We start from the raw sequence: 14610 nt of genomic DNA, 5'->3' as shown, positions 1-14610 counted from the left end.
GAGCCATAAGTACTTCTGGCGCCTCCGTTTACGCGAGCTGCTAGACTGTGAAAGTTCTTTAACATGATTGAGGGTTTTCATGATATATTTGTATAGATAAATTCTTGTGTGTATCTTCCATTTTATGATTGCGTTTTCGACCTATTAAATTTTGAAGCTCAATTTTCGCTGAATCAGAACCATCACAAGAACTCTTGATGGCCGAATATATGCATACGAATTTCGTTTTTACATCACCCTCCAGTCCGTGTAGAAAGAAATGTCCCAGATTTCTTTCTTTCGGAAAATATTACAATTTTCATTTTCCCTGGAGCTCATCAGATCAGATTTAGCACTAACAAAGAGCAAATATAGACATGATTCGAGTTTAGATTTCTTATCGATTTCTTGCCATATGTAGACAATCGGGGATGATACGGAGTCAGCTGGGATGAGCAGGATGAAGGACGATAATTCAGTTTGCAGACTCCTCTCAGTTGTATGCAAGTCAATTTTTCCTTCACGAAAAACTGTCTGGTGGAATCAATGGAAGCGATAAAGATAAAAATCAGCTGTTGAAAAATTTATATGTGAGCTTTGATACGTCGAGATAGATTGTGTGTACGTAGGAAGAGACGTAGAAGATATTCAGGAGAGTGAAATATAGCTGGCTTCCTTACTGTATAGAAGTATAAACTCTGGTACTCGTCAGCATTTGCAAACGAATAGACATAAGGATATTACAGGTCAGATATGCAGACACATATCGCGGAAAATTGAGCGGATATTCCTGTGAAACCTGCGCTTCCAGAGGGACATCCCAGTTCCTACCATACCAAATAATCTCCCACACCAATATCTTTGCTAATCAACTAGTTCCTGTTTCTCGTGGAAGCACTGACTAACTCCACCCTACATTAGGATTTTTGTCTGCTGTATTTTCATCCAGACATCCTTTTCAGGGGTAGAGCAGCAAATTGGTACTGTAATTACCTCCAATCTACAGGAAGAATCGAGCGGACGTAAAGCCATTTGCCAGCCAATTAAGATCAATTAAATGACGGGGATACCCCGGAATTTATGCGAGGACGCACTCAAAGTCCATGCGAGTATTTCGAAGCTTCACAAATTAATGCAGCAAAGTGAAAACTTAGTGGTTCGTCTCTCAAGCAGGCTCTCTAACCAATTGCACAGCCATTTTGCTGAAACTGGAGAGGAGGTGAACATGAAGTCCACCTCAGGAAAACTTCTGCCTAAGGATCATGAATTTGATTCAAATTTACTTTGCTCGGTAGATTGAACATATGTAGGAGCGCAGTCCCAGATCCTAAAGCCTTTTACTACGGTTGCGGGCTTCCAGATCCAACTAACCTTCCATGTTCAAAATGTCGAATTCCAGGATCCAGTCCCAGTTATCAGGGCATTCCTGCATCAGACGGAGGTGACTGAGTGGATATTGCTACCATGTCTTTTACACTCATACCGAAATTTACAGTGGTGAAGCGCTTCGTTTTTTTGACTTTGACTAACACAGATTTGGCTCCAACAGCAATAATTTCAAGGAAACCATGCTTTCGGTTTTCAGGGTTTTACACCTACGATATCAACAGCATCAAACGGCTAGAGGAGGAATCTTTAGAGAAGTAGAAGTAGCGACGTAAAAACTAAGGCACTCACCACTTCGCTGATGTCAGCATTGGCCGTCATCTTTGCTACTCAACCGTGTCTCACAAGTCGGCCCAGTAATCATATCCGTCAACATGTCATAGTCTTGGGTGAAAGGAGCTCAGGACTGATCGATACCGAGGCAACCGTTATTTTTGTGGATTCAGATTTTACTAGGAAAATCATTCACGACGGTCGATGCGATTGAGATAAATTATACATCAATCTTCAGAAGAGGACGGTACTATCCCCTCCATAGTAGGTTTAGTGTCGGCTGACATCACGTTCTGTGATCGGACGAAATTGACGTCGTTTCTTCCAATCCCGTCGCTAATGCAAAATTTGAACCTTGGTGCAAATTTTTTGCGTAAGTTCACACAGGTCTTATTTGCAATTCAGTTTGTGCAATCGAAAAATTCGATAGCATCAACCATCCTGCAATTGGGAAGCCCCTCTATCCAAAGATTGATCAGATGCTGCCATTGGGAGTCGTCGAGTAATCGCAAAGCACCAGGTCCTCGCCGATCATCCTTATGGTGAAACCTAATAAAAGGTTGTGATTGTGAAACACGCTTATCATCCATCTCTCATCGATGGGATAGTTAGTCTATTGAATGATCAATCTATTGCAGGTCTAGATCTAAAAGAAATGTTTTGACACATTCTACTGGATAAGGCATCTACGTATAAGACTGACATCAAAGTTCCAAGGCGAGTGCTCTCTCAGCTCATACCCATGCCGTTTGGGTCTTGCAATGTACCTCAAACTATGCAGCTACTGATGGACAAAGTAATCCCTGCACACTTGAGCCGGTGCTCAGAGGTGGCGGTGAGGAAGACGGGGCGGCAATCCTGTCGGCCAAACCAAAACTAAGTAGCCGAGGAGAACCTCCATAGTGGTGGCACCGGGGGACGCTGTACTCTCTTTAGTTTGCCGGCGTGATGCAGTAGGCGAATGCTCCAAAGGCCTATTGAGAACAATCAGACCCGAGTCTGCACGGGGACTCATTTGAGGTGGCAAATTGGTCACGAAACCTTACCAGGGGTATATTGGTACCATGGGAACCGGAAAAGCCCGTGGACTCTCATATTTCGGGTGAACTTCCGTTGTATGTTAGTACAACTCGGTTATTTGCGGTTGGCGGCCTAGTGGGTGTTTCATGGTGGTTGTGGTTGTGCTCAAGCGAGAAGAGACCGTCGGGCCTCGGCGTGGTGTTGCGTTTCAACACGAGTGCCGTACTCTTTAGTTCGGTAAAAATTTAGGTAATTCTTGCATCCACCAATATGAATGCTAAGCCATGTACTTGGTATAGACTGGTACCGTTGTTACTTGTCTCAGCGGGGCTCTGATTGTACTCACAAAATCAATCCGTGTCTGAAGAGGACCGTAGGATTAAGTCTCCACGATAGGTACCGACGTTAAACACCATGGGCTTAACTGCACACTTGAGCCATCAAGTTTTCGCATACTTAGATAAGTTGCTGCGCATCACAGAGTCCTTGGACCAGCACTTACTGCTCTTAAGCCAAGTGACTGTATACGAGACGCGCTGGTATGATATTCAACACCCGGAACAGCTATGACGACGAAATCCGGAAACGATTGTTGGCAGCCAACAGAGCCTATTTCAGCTCACAAAAATTATTCCGTACGAAACGTCTCATCATGGGGTCAAACCTCTTACTAAAAAAAAGTCAAGCGACGACGGCTTTACGGTTTCTTACCAGGGCAGAGGCAAATCGGGAAATTGACATTGATTTGAAAGTAGGAGTGGGGAAAAGGTGGCGGATCTCATTTGCATTTTGCATTGCTTCATCAGATCCTATGGGTTGGGTTAATTCTTCCACGAAGGACGCAAAGGAAACAGGCGCATATATCGCTTCACGAGTTGAAGAATTGGTTCAAGCGCGATTGACGGCGCTTTAGTACTTGAATCCAGACACCCACGCAATGCATTAGACCATACGACATCCGATTGCCTAAACCCATGCACCACATTTAAATGACAGACGTGACTGTGAACGGAATGTTGACACTTTTTACGGACTTGGCGATAAGTCCGGTAGATTCGAACCTGACTACTAGTATGGATACAACGAACTAGAGGACGACGATACGTTACTTGGAGGCCATGCATGACCGCCTAATACATCTCAGTGGATCGTATCTACAAAATAATCGAGCCCTGGGAGCTGGCTTTTAATGGCTATCCAACATCTTTCCCCATCAATCAGTTCCTGTTTCACGTTGGAACATTGACGAACTTAAACCTACAGGGGGTTTTCGGGCTTCTGTATACTGGTGCACACATTCTTTCCAGAGGTAACGCAGCAGATTGAGTCTGGGATTACCAGCAAACGGTCGGCCGGATCGAGCGGACCTCCTTCCGTTGCACTCTTCGCCAATCGTTTCAGAGCCCATTAGATGACTGTCATATCCTTGGACTCAAAATATATCCGAAGATTTTCGCAGCTACCTTGACACTGTCCATTCACTAGTCGTCCGACTAGAAAATTCGTCAACGAAGGGAAAACTGATAGACTTGCTTCTTCACGGGTTGAAACACGATGTTTAAAGGCAACTTCCCCTGCTTCCGACTAATAAGGTAAGCTTAGTGCAGCAGGGCAAAAATTTATGATGAGTGTTTCAAGCAGATTCTGGAACTAATTGCACAGTTATTCTGCTGAATCAGGAGCGAGTTGAACATGCAGTCCATCTCAGGAAATTCTCACTCCAAATATCTAGATTTTGATTATGATTTGGGCTGCTGGTATTATCGGCAGATTGGACTTGTATACGGCGACCCTTTGGAAGATCCCAAAGCCTTTTGTAACGGTTACGAACTTCGTGACTCCTCTAAGCTCCTATGTCCAAAATGTTGAGTTCCAGAGGCCAGCCCCAGTCATCACGGCGTCCTTCATCGGACTGTGTAGATATTGCGACAACATCTTTCACACCCATATCGAAAGTGGCGAATCAATCCGATGACTCCACCACCAGCAGTTACAAAGAAGCCGCATTTCAGTTTTGATGCCGTTGTACCTAAGACTGCAACAATATCAGCCGGCCAAAGAACGAATCTTCGGGGTCCTTCAATTCGTCCAGTATTGACAATGAATAATGCGTAACTATCATCCTTAATACTCTACCGTTCTCACAAGTCGCCCCGGCAATGATTATATGTGGATGTCATAGTCTTGGGTGAATCGACTTCAAGGCTGAACGATAGTAGAGCCACTGTAAGCTCTTTGGTTTCGGACTTCGCTCAGGAAATTATTAACGACGTAACGACGGTCGGTACAAATACGAGGAATTACGCATTGATCTCAAGACAGCCGACGGAATTAACCACTCTACAGTAGGCTAAGTTTCGGCCAAAGTCACTTTTTGCTACTGAACGGAATCCATATTGTTCCTCCGTAGCCTGTTATTAACGCAACAGTGGCACATGCCATCAATTTCTAAGATAGTAAACCGATTAAGCAGAGACACTTTTCAGTCTCTACCGACATCGAAAAACTCCTCTATGCAGAAACTGATCACCTGCTGCCATTAGGGGACATCGAGGAATTGCAAGGTGTTTGGGTTTTGCCGGTCACCCTTGTGGTGAAGCCTGGTAAATTACGTATCTACCTTCATGTGCATAAGATGAGCAGTGTCACTGTGGAGGAAGCTTATCCTCTACCTCACAGCTATCTCCCGAATGCTAGATCACTCCGCGTTCAAAAACTGTCAAAAAACTACAACAATTTCTTTAAATGTGGGCAGTATCAAAGATTTTAGTCAAATTGAATCGGTGTCCGTTTACTGGTCTGAGGAAGCCATCACGCCATTTGACACTTTGAAAGGGAGCCCTGTTTCGGCTACATTCTTGAACAGTCCCAACTTCTTAAAATCTTTAAGTATAAAGTCTCCACATACCTAATTAATCAAAATTGTTTAGGGTTTGTTCCCTCAGGAGAGCACAAGCGATTACAGTCTACAGACACCTTTAGATGTGGCTGTAACGCCCCCCGTAACGTCGAAAGTATTACTGGAAATTTGCAGTAGGCTTGGAGATAACAAAGCGCCCGGCCTCGACGGCATACCAAACAAAGCCCTATATTCATAGCGCTTGAAGCATGCTTGGCGGATGGGATCTTTCTCGAAACATGGAAAAAAGGAAGGTTGGTATTGTTGCCTAAACCTGGTAAGCCTCTTGGTGAACTCCAACTCTGCCAGTTGGAACCTTGTAAGGAATTCATTGGCGGCGATTGGTGTACCCAGTTACTTAACTGCATTAGTCGACAGCTAGTTAACAGATAGAAGGCTCTGGTACGACGCAGACAATGGAACCAAAGAATACATTGTTTTCACGGTTGTTCCACAGGGGTCTGTTCTTGGACACACACACTGGAACATGTGTACCAGTGTCCTTGGAAGATTTCCACCCCCGGAAAAAAACGGGCAGACAGTAAACCGATTTTAATAAGGTTTTGTTTTACAGAAAACCTTTAAAACGACACTAGGCAGTGGATTAAGTGACGAATCAACGGCGTGTTAAATTGGGGCAAAGATTGCAGCTTGATGCAACAGTTACATTAGTGATCATGGCATCCCGGTAGATATTGCAGCATCAGATAACCTGAAAATGTTGTACGAATATCCAAAAACACCTCAGCCTATCAGAGTACAGCAATCTTAAACAGGAAAACTTTGGTTCATTACACTGAGTGCACTGCATGTCTTGACTATTTGGTCTGGTCTGATGTTTAAAAAATGGACCATAAGCAAACAAAAGTGACTGAGAATTTGGAGCTTCACTAAAGCGAATATAAAAACCGGAGAAGCAGGGACCTAACGCTGTCATGTGCGGCAACAAGAAAGTTTTCTCATTTTTGGACGAGAACGCTAAACTTCTTACCTTTTGTCAACCCCATTAGGCCAATACTTAAAAAAGCGCAACCATATCAATGACAGATAATCAAGGAATAGTTCACAGAAAAGATCGATCTCATTCATTTACGTCAACCGCTACCAGAGGACAGCTGTTCAGCAATCGAACTAACTCAGTTTTTCACGTCTTAAAGGTCACTCTTTCCCAGAACTGAGTACTTCGCTCGTAAATATTGATAACTGAAATACAATTGAAAAACGGTCAATTGGTCGCATTTGTGGGAAATTATTGAGACATAGCTCTCACTAGTAACGTAAAACCCTTATGCAATGAATGTATTGCAAATGGATAGTTTTTGTCAATAAGACATCACCGATATCAACTTCCGATAAGAAGGTGGGCCAATAAACAAATAATGAACAGTCATGATCAACTTGCGCACGTTGCTTCCATCAACGAGGAAAACATTGAAGAAGGGAACAACTGATTCCCGAAATACGGTGTTTGTTTAATAAAAACTTTGTACACTTCAAGCTTGATTAATTTAATGAAGATACCTACGTAATTTTTCTTATCACTAAACTTCAATCTGTATCAACGGAGGATTCTCCAACTGACACTTTACTGACACACCCATAAGTTGTATTCCCACGACAGCAATTGCATAAATTGTAAATTTCTCCCGAGAATGTAGATGTTTATCTTGCTTATCGTTGATTTCAGTCACTTGCAGATAAGAGAATCTGAACGATTTTTTTAATATTACAGATTTCCCTGAGTCAGCAATGAGATGTGGGAATTATTTATGTTTACTCTGCTGTTGTGTACTAGGTACGATTTTTCCAAAAATTCCTACCAATGACGCATTGGGATTATTCGAAACCTACGCCCGAAGCATTCCAATTCGCGGAGGAAACCCAGACCTAGTGAAGGAAGAAATCTTTGAATATTCAAAAGATACTTATCGAGGGATTAGAAGATCTACTACTCAATGTCAAGGTTTTTAACATCATTATTGAAATATTTAAGGATTAAAATGGATGAGGTCTTGTGGATTAAGTCTACAAAAGACTGTAGGGCTGCTCTTGATTGCAGAAGTTTCCCTCAAAAAGATAAATGGGAAAAGCTATTTTGGCTTTTCGCATTTTCGCAGAACTGAAATGTTCAGGTTGTTTCCTAGTATATGTTGAGTGGTATGAACCCTTCATCAATTAAATAGGAATTCCACTTTAAAAATATAAAGAATGACCAACGGTTTCGTTTAGGACAGAAGCAACTCATCAGACGCTACCTCACCTCTGCCCAGGGAGCAATGTGACCTAAACTGCCAATAGAATTATATCCAACTTAAAGCCGCTGGTACTTTAAACCTAAGCCATTTCCATCGATTGCCATTTTCGATCCCGCTGTTCCCAGGGCATAGGTGAGACAGCGTGTGGCCAGCTGCCTTTGCCTTAGACGAACCCGATAGTCATTCTTTCTACTTTTTGAAAACTTGGGGGCTATGGCCAAAACGAAGGGTTCGTGGACCAAAAAAGTGAGAGTAAATTGATCTTCATCTGGTCCGGCCTAACATCAAACAAATACGGGCTTAGGATCTCTCATAACCCAAACAAATAATTCCCTTTGATGAAAAGGGAATATTACGAGGGGAGTACAGTGTACAGGTTAAAAAAAATCGATTTTTTTTTTGGTCTTAAAAAATCTTTATTTCTTCTCGAACAAAACGCGGGTACTTCAAGCGCTGAATTCAAAAAATTCTCGCTACAACAGTCCTTTGTTTGCAAGTGCGCGTCGTCCGCTTTGATCTTTCTGCTTGACAGCTGGTCCGCTGCGAGTTGCAAACTCTTGGGCACGTTGGAGAGGGACGAATGACGAAATCTATGAGCGATACCAAAGCCGTCAGGCTGTGGATAAAATCCAGCTTAATAGGTTGCGGCGGGCGGATCGCTTAATCAGTATGGATGTGGATGATCCAGTCCACAAAGTCTATAAGGGCAATATCTATGGTAGGAAAAGAAGACGAGGCAGACCCTGCTTAAGATTGAGCGATGGTTTGGTCAGGACGCCAGACAGCCTTTAGGGACAGGCCTAGACCGGATACCAGTTGTTGCGCAGTTGTTGATGACATGTCAGTTGCCGAAAGTGGCGTCTATTAGCTTTCCAAGAAGATACGAGAAGCGTCTGGCGTATTTGCAGATTATTGTGTGAACAAAGCTGCTATAAAGGAAAAGGAGAAAACTATACTGAGGCCAGGTTGTAAGTCAGGAGACATTGAAATTTCAATTGATCGATCCTGGATGAAGAGAGGATTTTTTTCTTTATTTGGTGTTGTAGCTGCTATAGGAGTGCTGACTGCAAAAGTGATAGACATTTCAGTGAGTAGCACGTTTTGCAAGCATGTGAAATTTGCTAAAAGAAATTTAGCACTGAAGAATATAAGGACTTCGTCGATACTCATTGGCCTGAATGCAACACTAACTATGAAGGAAGCAGTGGAGGGATGGAGATCAAAGGCAATTTTGAAATTTTTAAAAGGTCAGTGGACTTGAAAGGTTTCCGCTCTCTGGACTACACAGCTGATGGTGACACAAAAAAATCATAAAGCAATCACTGAGGCTAAACCATATGGAGAAGAGCATCTTAACCATGTTAGCAGAATAATGGGCTCGAAACTTAGGAACTTAGTAAAACTTTACTCTTCTTTGAAAATTGACTGGAGAGCAGATAGGCAAGTTGTACAAATATTATGGAAATGCAATTAGAAGCAACCCTTTTGAAGTAGAAGAAATGAGGAAGGCCATAATTGGCACTTATTGCCATCGTACCTCAACTGACAATGACCCTCAGCACTCAGCAGTCACTGTTCAATGACAACGTGGTAGTTGAAACTGCTTGCAATATTACTGTCAGTCTGCTCAATGAAGGTCATTTGATTCTCATGGAGATCATGGAAGAGTTAGGTGTGACTATAGGAAGCCAATGTTTCAGTGCAATGGAAAAGAAAAATGCAAAAAGGATTACATAGTCAGAAGCCCCAGCAGTAGCTGCAACAAAAGAACCAAGGATCTCCTTTAGAGAAGCGAGGAGAAGAACTCAGGAGGAAGCCATCGAAGAGAATGTACTGCACGGCCCGGGAATTGATTCAGACTGATAAGAATCGTTTTATCCAAGCTTTCATACAGAATTTTCTCCTTTTTTTAAGTCGATTTTTTCTCAAAATGTCGTTTTTCAAAGCGACGGATGCTCCTCAAAGCGTAAAAATAAAGACAATTTAATGTGGTTCGCGGAAAATAACAGCTAGCACATGCCATTTTCGTGTGAACCCCTAACATTAGCCTATTTTTACTCACTTGTGTTTCAGACTGACCGGAGGGCCAAATGGTTTTGTGACGTAGAGAGGGCCAGGGACGGATTTGGAAGATCTTTTTTTCTTAAATTGAAGCCAAAGATGTGGCTCATAATTCCAGCTCCGCCATGCTGTTAACATAGTACGTTGGTCCCAAGCCATGGTAAAGGAGGAGGATTTGAGGCACCGTACTTTGACTGTCTTCCGAAAAACAAAAATAAAATGCTGAGATCAGGGAAAGAGATAAATAGATTATAATTGGAGTTACTCCACTATGCTAAATCCTACCTGATCTCGCTTGGTTACAGGTCCCGCGAAAGGCCGACCAAGGATCGAGTAATAAGCCCCAGAAAAATGCTAGGGCGTCCAGCCTAGCAGAACGCGACTCGGCCCTGTCGAGAAATGGGCAAGGGTTCTTGACGCATGGACGGCATCAGGATGTAGGTAAGTTAGCCTGAACAAAAGAAATACGTGTCTACACGTTTAATGTAGGCACCCTGACTAGAAAGACGGAGGAACTCGCAAGAAAAAGCGCACTGATATCTACGCTCTGCAAGACAGTCGATGATCTGGTGTCAAAAGCTGCGGCATTGAACGCGAACGCGGTAAAAATGACTAGAAACGTCTCTATTTTGGTAGTTCAAACACTCAATACAGTGTTGGCATTGCCATCTCAGAGGGTTTCCGTGACGGCATTAAAGAAATCGAACGGTTTGATGTTCGGGTGATGAAGCTCACCATTATATCAGCTGATCGCACTGTTCACTTCTTCATCGCGTACGCACCACAGACATGTCGACCTGATGTCGAGAAAAATTACTTCCGGCAACTTCTTGATAAAAAGGCTTGTCATGTGCCTGCTGACGCCTATATTATCATAGCCGCCGACCGTAATGGTCATGTAGGTGAAAACACAGATGGTAACAGGTGCCATGGGGGAAAGGGGATTGAGGCGCGCAATGAGGGTGGCGAGCGCATAATCGATTTGCGGACACTTATGACCTTGTACTTATGAATACATGATTCATCAAAAGATTGTCTCATCTTCCTACATTTTATAGTGGGAATAGTAAAACGCAAATCGACTACCACCAGAGACCATCGAACCTCAACATCGGCCGTTGATTGCCGTCCTGCGAATTAAGCCACCAATAAAACAGCGTAATGAAAGCACTGGCCTGCCGAGCGTTAAAAGGTGGCGATTTCGTGAGAAGAGAAAATAAATTATCTCACTTACGCGATTACCAACCATTACGAATGTGGAAAAATCGTGAAACCAAATGAAAGACACGATCCACAAAGCGCCCTCTACAACCCCCTGGGTCACCAAGCCAGGTAGGCGGTGCATCAACCGAGATACTTGGCTTTGGAGTGAGGATTTTGAAATGAAGGTCCGTGAAAAGAATCGCCTCTACCACAATTTTTTCGACGTCAAAACACTGACCAATTTGCAAATTTATAACAATACCAACCGGGAAGGAAAGAAAGCGGTCGTTGTCACCCGAGCGGACCATTACAAAAATCTTTACGATAAATTGGACACTCGGGATGGTGAGAAAGATCTGTATTGACTTGTCGAAAGCCGAAACGAACGCACACAGGATATCGAACACTTCTGTTGCGTTAATGACAGGAACGGTGATTTGCTTACCATTCGTCGAGCCGCGACGGGTAGATGGCGAGAATACTTCGCGCAGATTTCAACTGAAGAATTTGCTCATCCTCGACTTCCACAATCATTGCCGACTTTTGGAGCAGCTGCAAATGTCAGCGCAACTGAAGTCGAGGAGGCAATGAAACGAATGAAATCGGGGAAAGTCACAAGAGCTGATGACATCTAATCTGAGCTCTGGAGAGCGAAGAGCTGGGCCCAACACCGTGGCTCAGTGAATTATTTAATCGGGTTATTCAGGAAGGAAGAACATTATCTAACTGGCAAGAAAGTACCACTGTTCCAATATGCAAAAAGAAAGGTAGTCCAGCAGAATGTTCAAATTACCCTCCGACCCGGTTACTATCCCATACCATGAAGATTTTTGAACATATTCTTCACAGCCCTATTCCGGAAATCGTTGATATAACCGTGATCTCGCCGGATTTGTCAAAAACTGTGGAACTACTGGCGCAATACACGCTACGCGGTTACTCATGGACAAACACCTTGAGAAGCATCGCCCTCTTTACATCTCTGGATCTAGAGAAAGCATTTGACCATGTGCTACACGAACTCATCTGGTATGCTCTACGACAACACTTAGTACCAGAAAAACTCGTGCGCTGAGTTCAGTTGCTCCATCACGATCCGAAAAGTAAAGTTCGAAGTATGGCCGGTGTATCAGAGCCGTTTCGTGTCTCTGTTGGTGTTCATCAAAGAAGCGCCCTTTCTCCACTCCTCTTTGCCCTTGTTATTGCAAAAATGATCTCGAGCAACCTGTCCAAAAATGGTATGATTGCCCCATGCAACACGGTCTCAGATTGGATCTGAATGAAACTGAGTTTTTGACGACCAATCCCCATGAAACAGGCACTATCACTGTCAGCAGCAGTGACCCGCCCAGAATTTAACGATTTAAATAACTCAGGTCAACGGTATCAGACAATGGAGAACTGCATTATGGAATTGCTTCACGCAACCTGGATGAAGTGGCATTCCCCAACTGGTGTTCTTTGTGATCGGCATATGAACCAACGTGTCAAATCTAAAAGTTACCGCAGTGTCGTCCGTCCTGTCGCTCTCTATGGGTCTGAGTATTGGTCGACTATAAAAAGCAATGAACGGCGTCTTGCAGTAATGGGGACGAAGATGTTGCGTTGGACTAGTGGTATGACATGTTTTGATCACATCCGAAATGAGGATATCCTCGATCGATATGGGGTTGCAACGATCATGGAAAAACTGCGAGAGAGGCGTCTTGGATGGTATGGTCATATAATTCGCGCTAAAGAGAATTCACTTGCCAAGATTGGTCTGAGCATCGAAGTCGATGGTAAACGACCGAAAGACCGGCCGAAACAACAGTGGCTTGATATGTTGGATAGAGATTTGATAGAACTAAATGGCGAAACCGATCATGGCGAGCCGACCCAGCTTGTGAACGGGACGAAAACTGAAGAAATAGAAGAAAATGTGGCTAATAATCCCTTTGAACAATAAATATATAATTTACCAATTTTAGCTTGGATTAACTTCCAAAAATAGACTTCATTTAGGCCCTTCTACACTATGCTCCTCCCTTAAGAAAATCCATTCACGCTGCGACCACGAATCTCCCAAACTTTTATCTATCTTTTCTGTGAATATTCGACAATCTAAAATCGCAGAACCTGAAGGCTAGCTGTAGACAAAACTTACACTCATAATAAAGCCATTAAAGTTTTTGCTACGCCATAGTGTTATCACTGAAAAGAATAAATTTATGACTGCCATTACCGCCACATGACGGCAAATATTCCTGAATGTGCGGCTCAAATTTCTATTCAACCTTACTTTAGTGAAACTTTGCATTATTATCACACAAGTCGTCCTGAACTCGTCTCTAATGAAAACATCTCGTTAGCTTAGTTGTTACAGGTAAATACCAGTCTTTGATGAATACTGGCTGCAGCACGATACAATACATCTGGCACAATAGATAGATAAACCCTACCACACCTCGTCTGCCGATAATAATAGAAAAGACACCCACAGCCATTTGAATAATTTCGAAATTAGAATGAAATGGTGGCTTCAGACGGAAATGCAAGAGCGCAGATGATAAACTAATTAGAGATACAAGATCTGAATGAAAAACGTAAAAGCCATGGTCGGCAGGGGGTCTTACTGGCAACCGGCACATTCAGGTGATTTATATTTCACTAAAAAGGGTATTGTTCCTCGGAGAATTTAGCCATGGAAAAATTAAGGTGGAATAAAAGAGTGAAAAGAGGAAATGATATCCGAAAATATTTAAATTTCCACTGTAATTACTAAAAAAATTGGTAATACCTTTAGATTTATTAGCGGAACTGCGAGCTCTTTAATCCTTGAAGTTATTAACACAAGAACTTATTTCATATCACAGAAAGTACACACACTTTTCGTTACGCGAGAAGTTTTCGGCAATAGTAAGGAATAGGAATAGAGTCACCCCCGATATTTAGGACTGCCAGAGAAACACCACTAACCGAAGATATACCTAAACTCCGTCCTTTTCTGAATTAACAAATTCAACAGATAAATCACCCACGCACTTCCAAAACCAAAACCGCTGCTCCGCAGTAGGACTATACTATTTGCTTCCTAAATACCACGACCGGACCTACACTCACAACTCATTTAATCAATCGTCAAACCAAATCCACAGGAATCCTTTCCAGCCAAATCTATATTCACAGATAGCGCAAGAGCGACGGCAAAACAACGCGCGAAATTCAAAATTACCCTAGACGTGAACCGGTCTCTACAAGCGTACAATACTCAATGAGATCCAATCTGAAGAAACCAAAGTTTGGGGCCAAACTGGAGTTGCAGTGCTCGCTGGAAAGCCGGTAAACCTTCGATTGGGCAAACACAACCACGACCAGATACTTACCTGGCACAAGAAGTCTAGAAGAGACAACATTACTGAATACACAGATACCAGCAGACCAAGATACACTCTTCAAACTGTTATGGGACCTTGTACAGGTGAACAAGGCAGCCAGATACAACCAGTAACGCATACGAAGGAGATACCAGGTGTGTTATCGCACCTGAGTATC

The 14610-nt window shown here is 43.0% G+C and overlaps 1 protein-coding gene across 2 annotated transcripts in view; it reads right to left on the bottom strand.

Moving 5' to 3' along the window:
- LOC119649818 overlaps positions 1–14408 on the bottom strand; it is a 78152-nt gene extending 63744 nt beyond the window's left edge. For both annotated transcript variants that reach the window (XM_038052149.1, XM_038052150.1), the window contains exon 1: positions 13856–14408. The gene's annotated coding sequence lies outside the window, so the exon portion shown is untranslated. The remainder of the gene's footprint in view (positions 1–13855) is intronic.
- Between the last annotated feature and the right edge of the window lie 202 nt (positions 14409–14610).

This window comes from Hermetia illucens, chromosome 2 (assembly GCF_905115235.1).
Source record: "Hermetia illucens chromosome 2, iHerIll2.2.curated.20191125, whole genome shotgun sequence".
Taxonomy (NCBI): Eukaryota; Metazoa; Arthropoda; class Insecta; order Diptera; family Stratiomyidae; genus Hermetia; species Hermetia illucens.
Note: the sequence above shows the minus strand (reverse complement) of the source record. Positions and strands in the feature narration are given on the sequence as shown.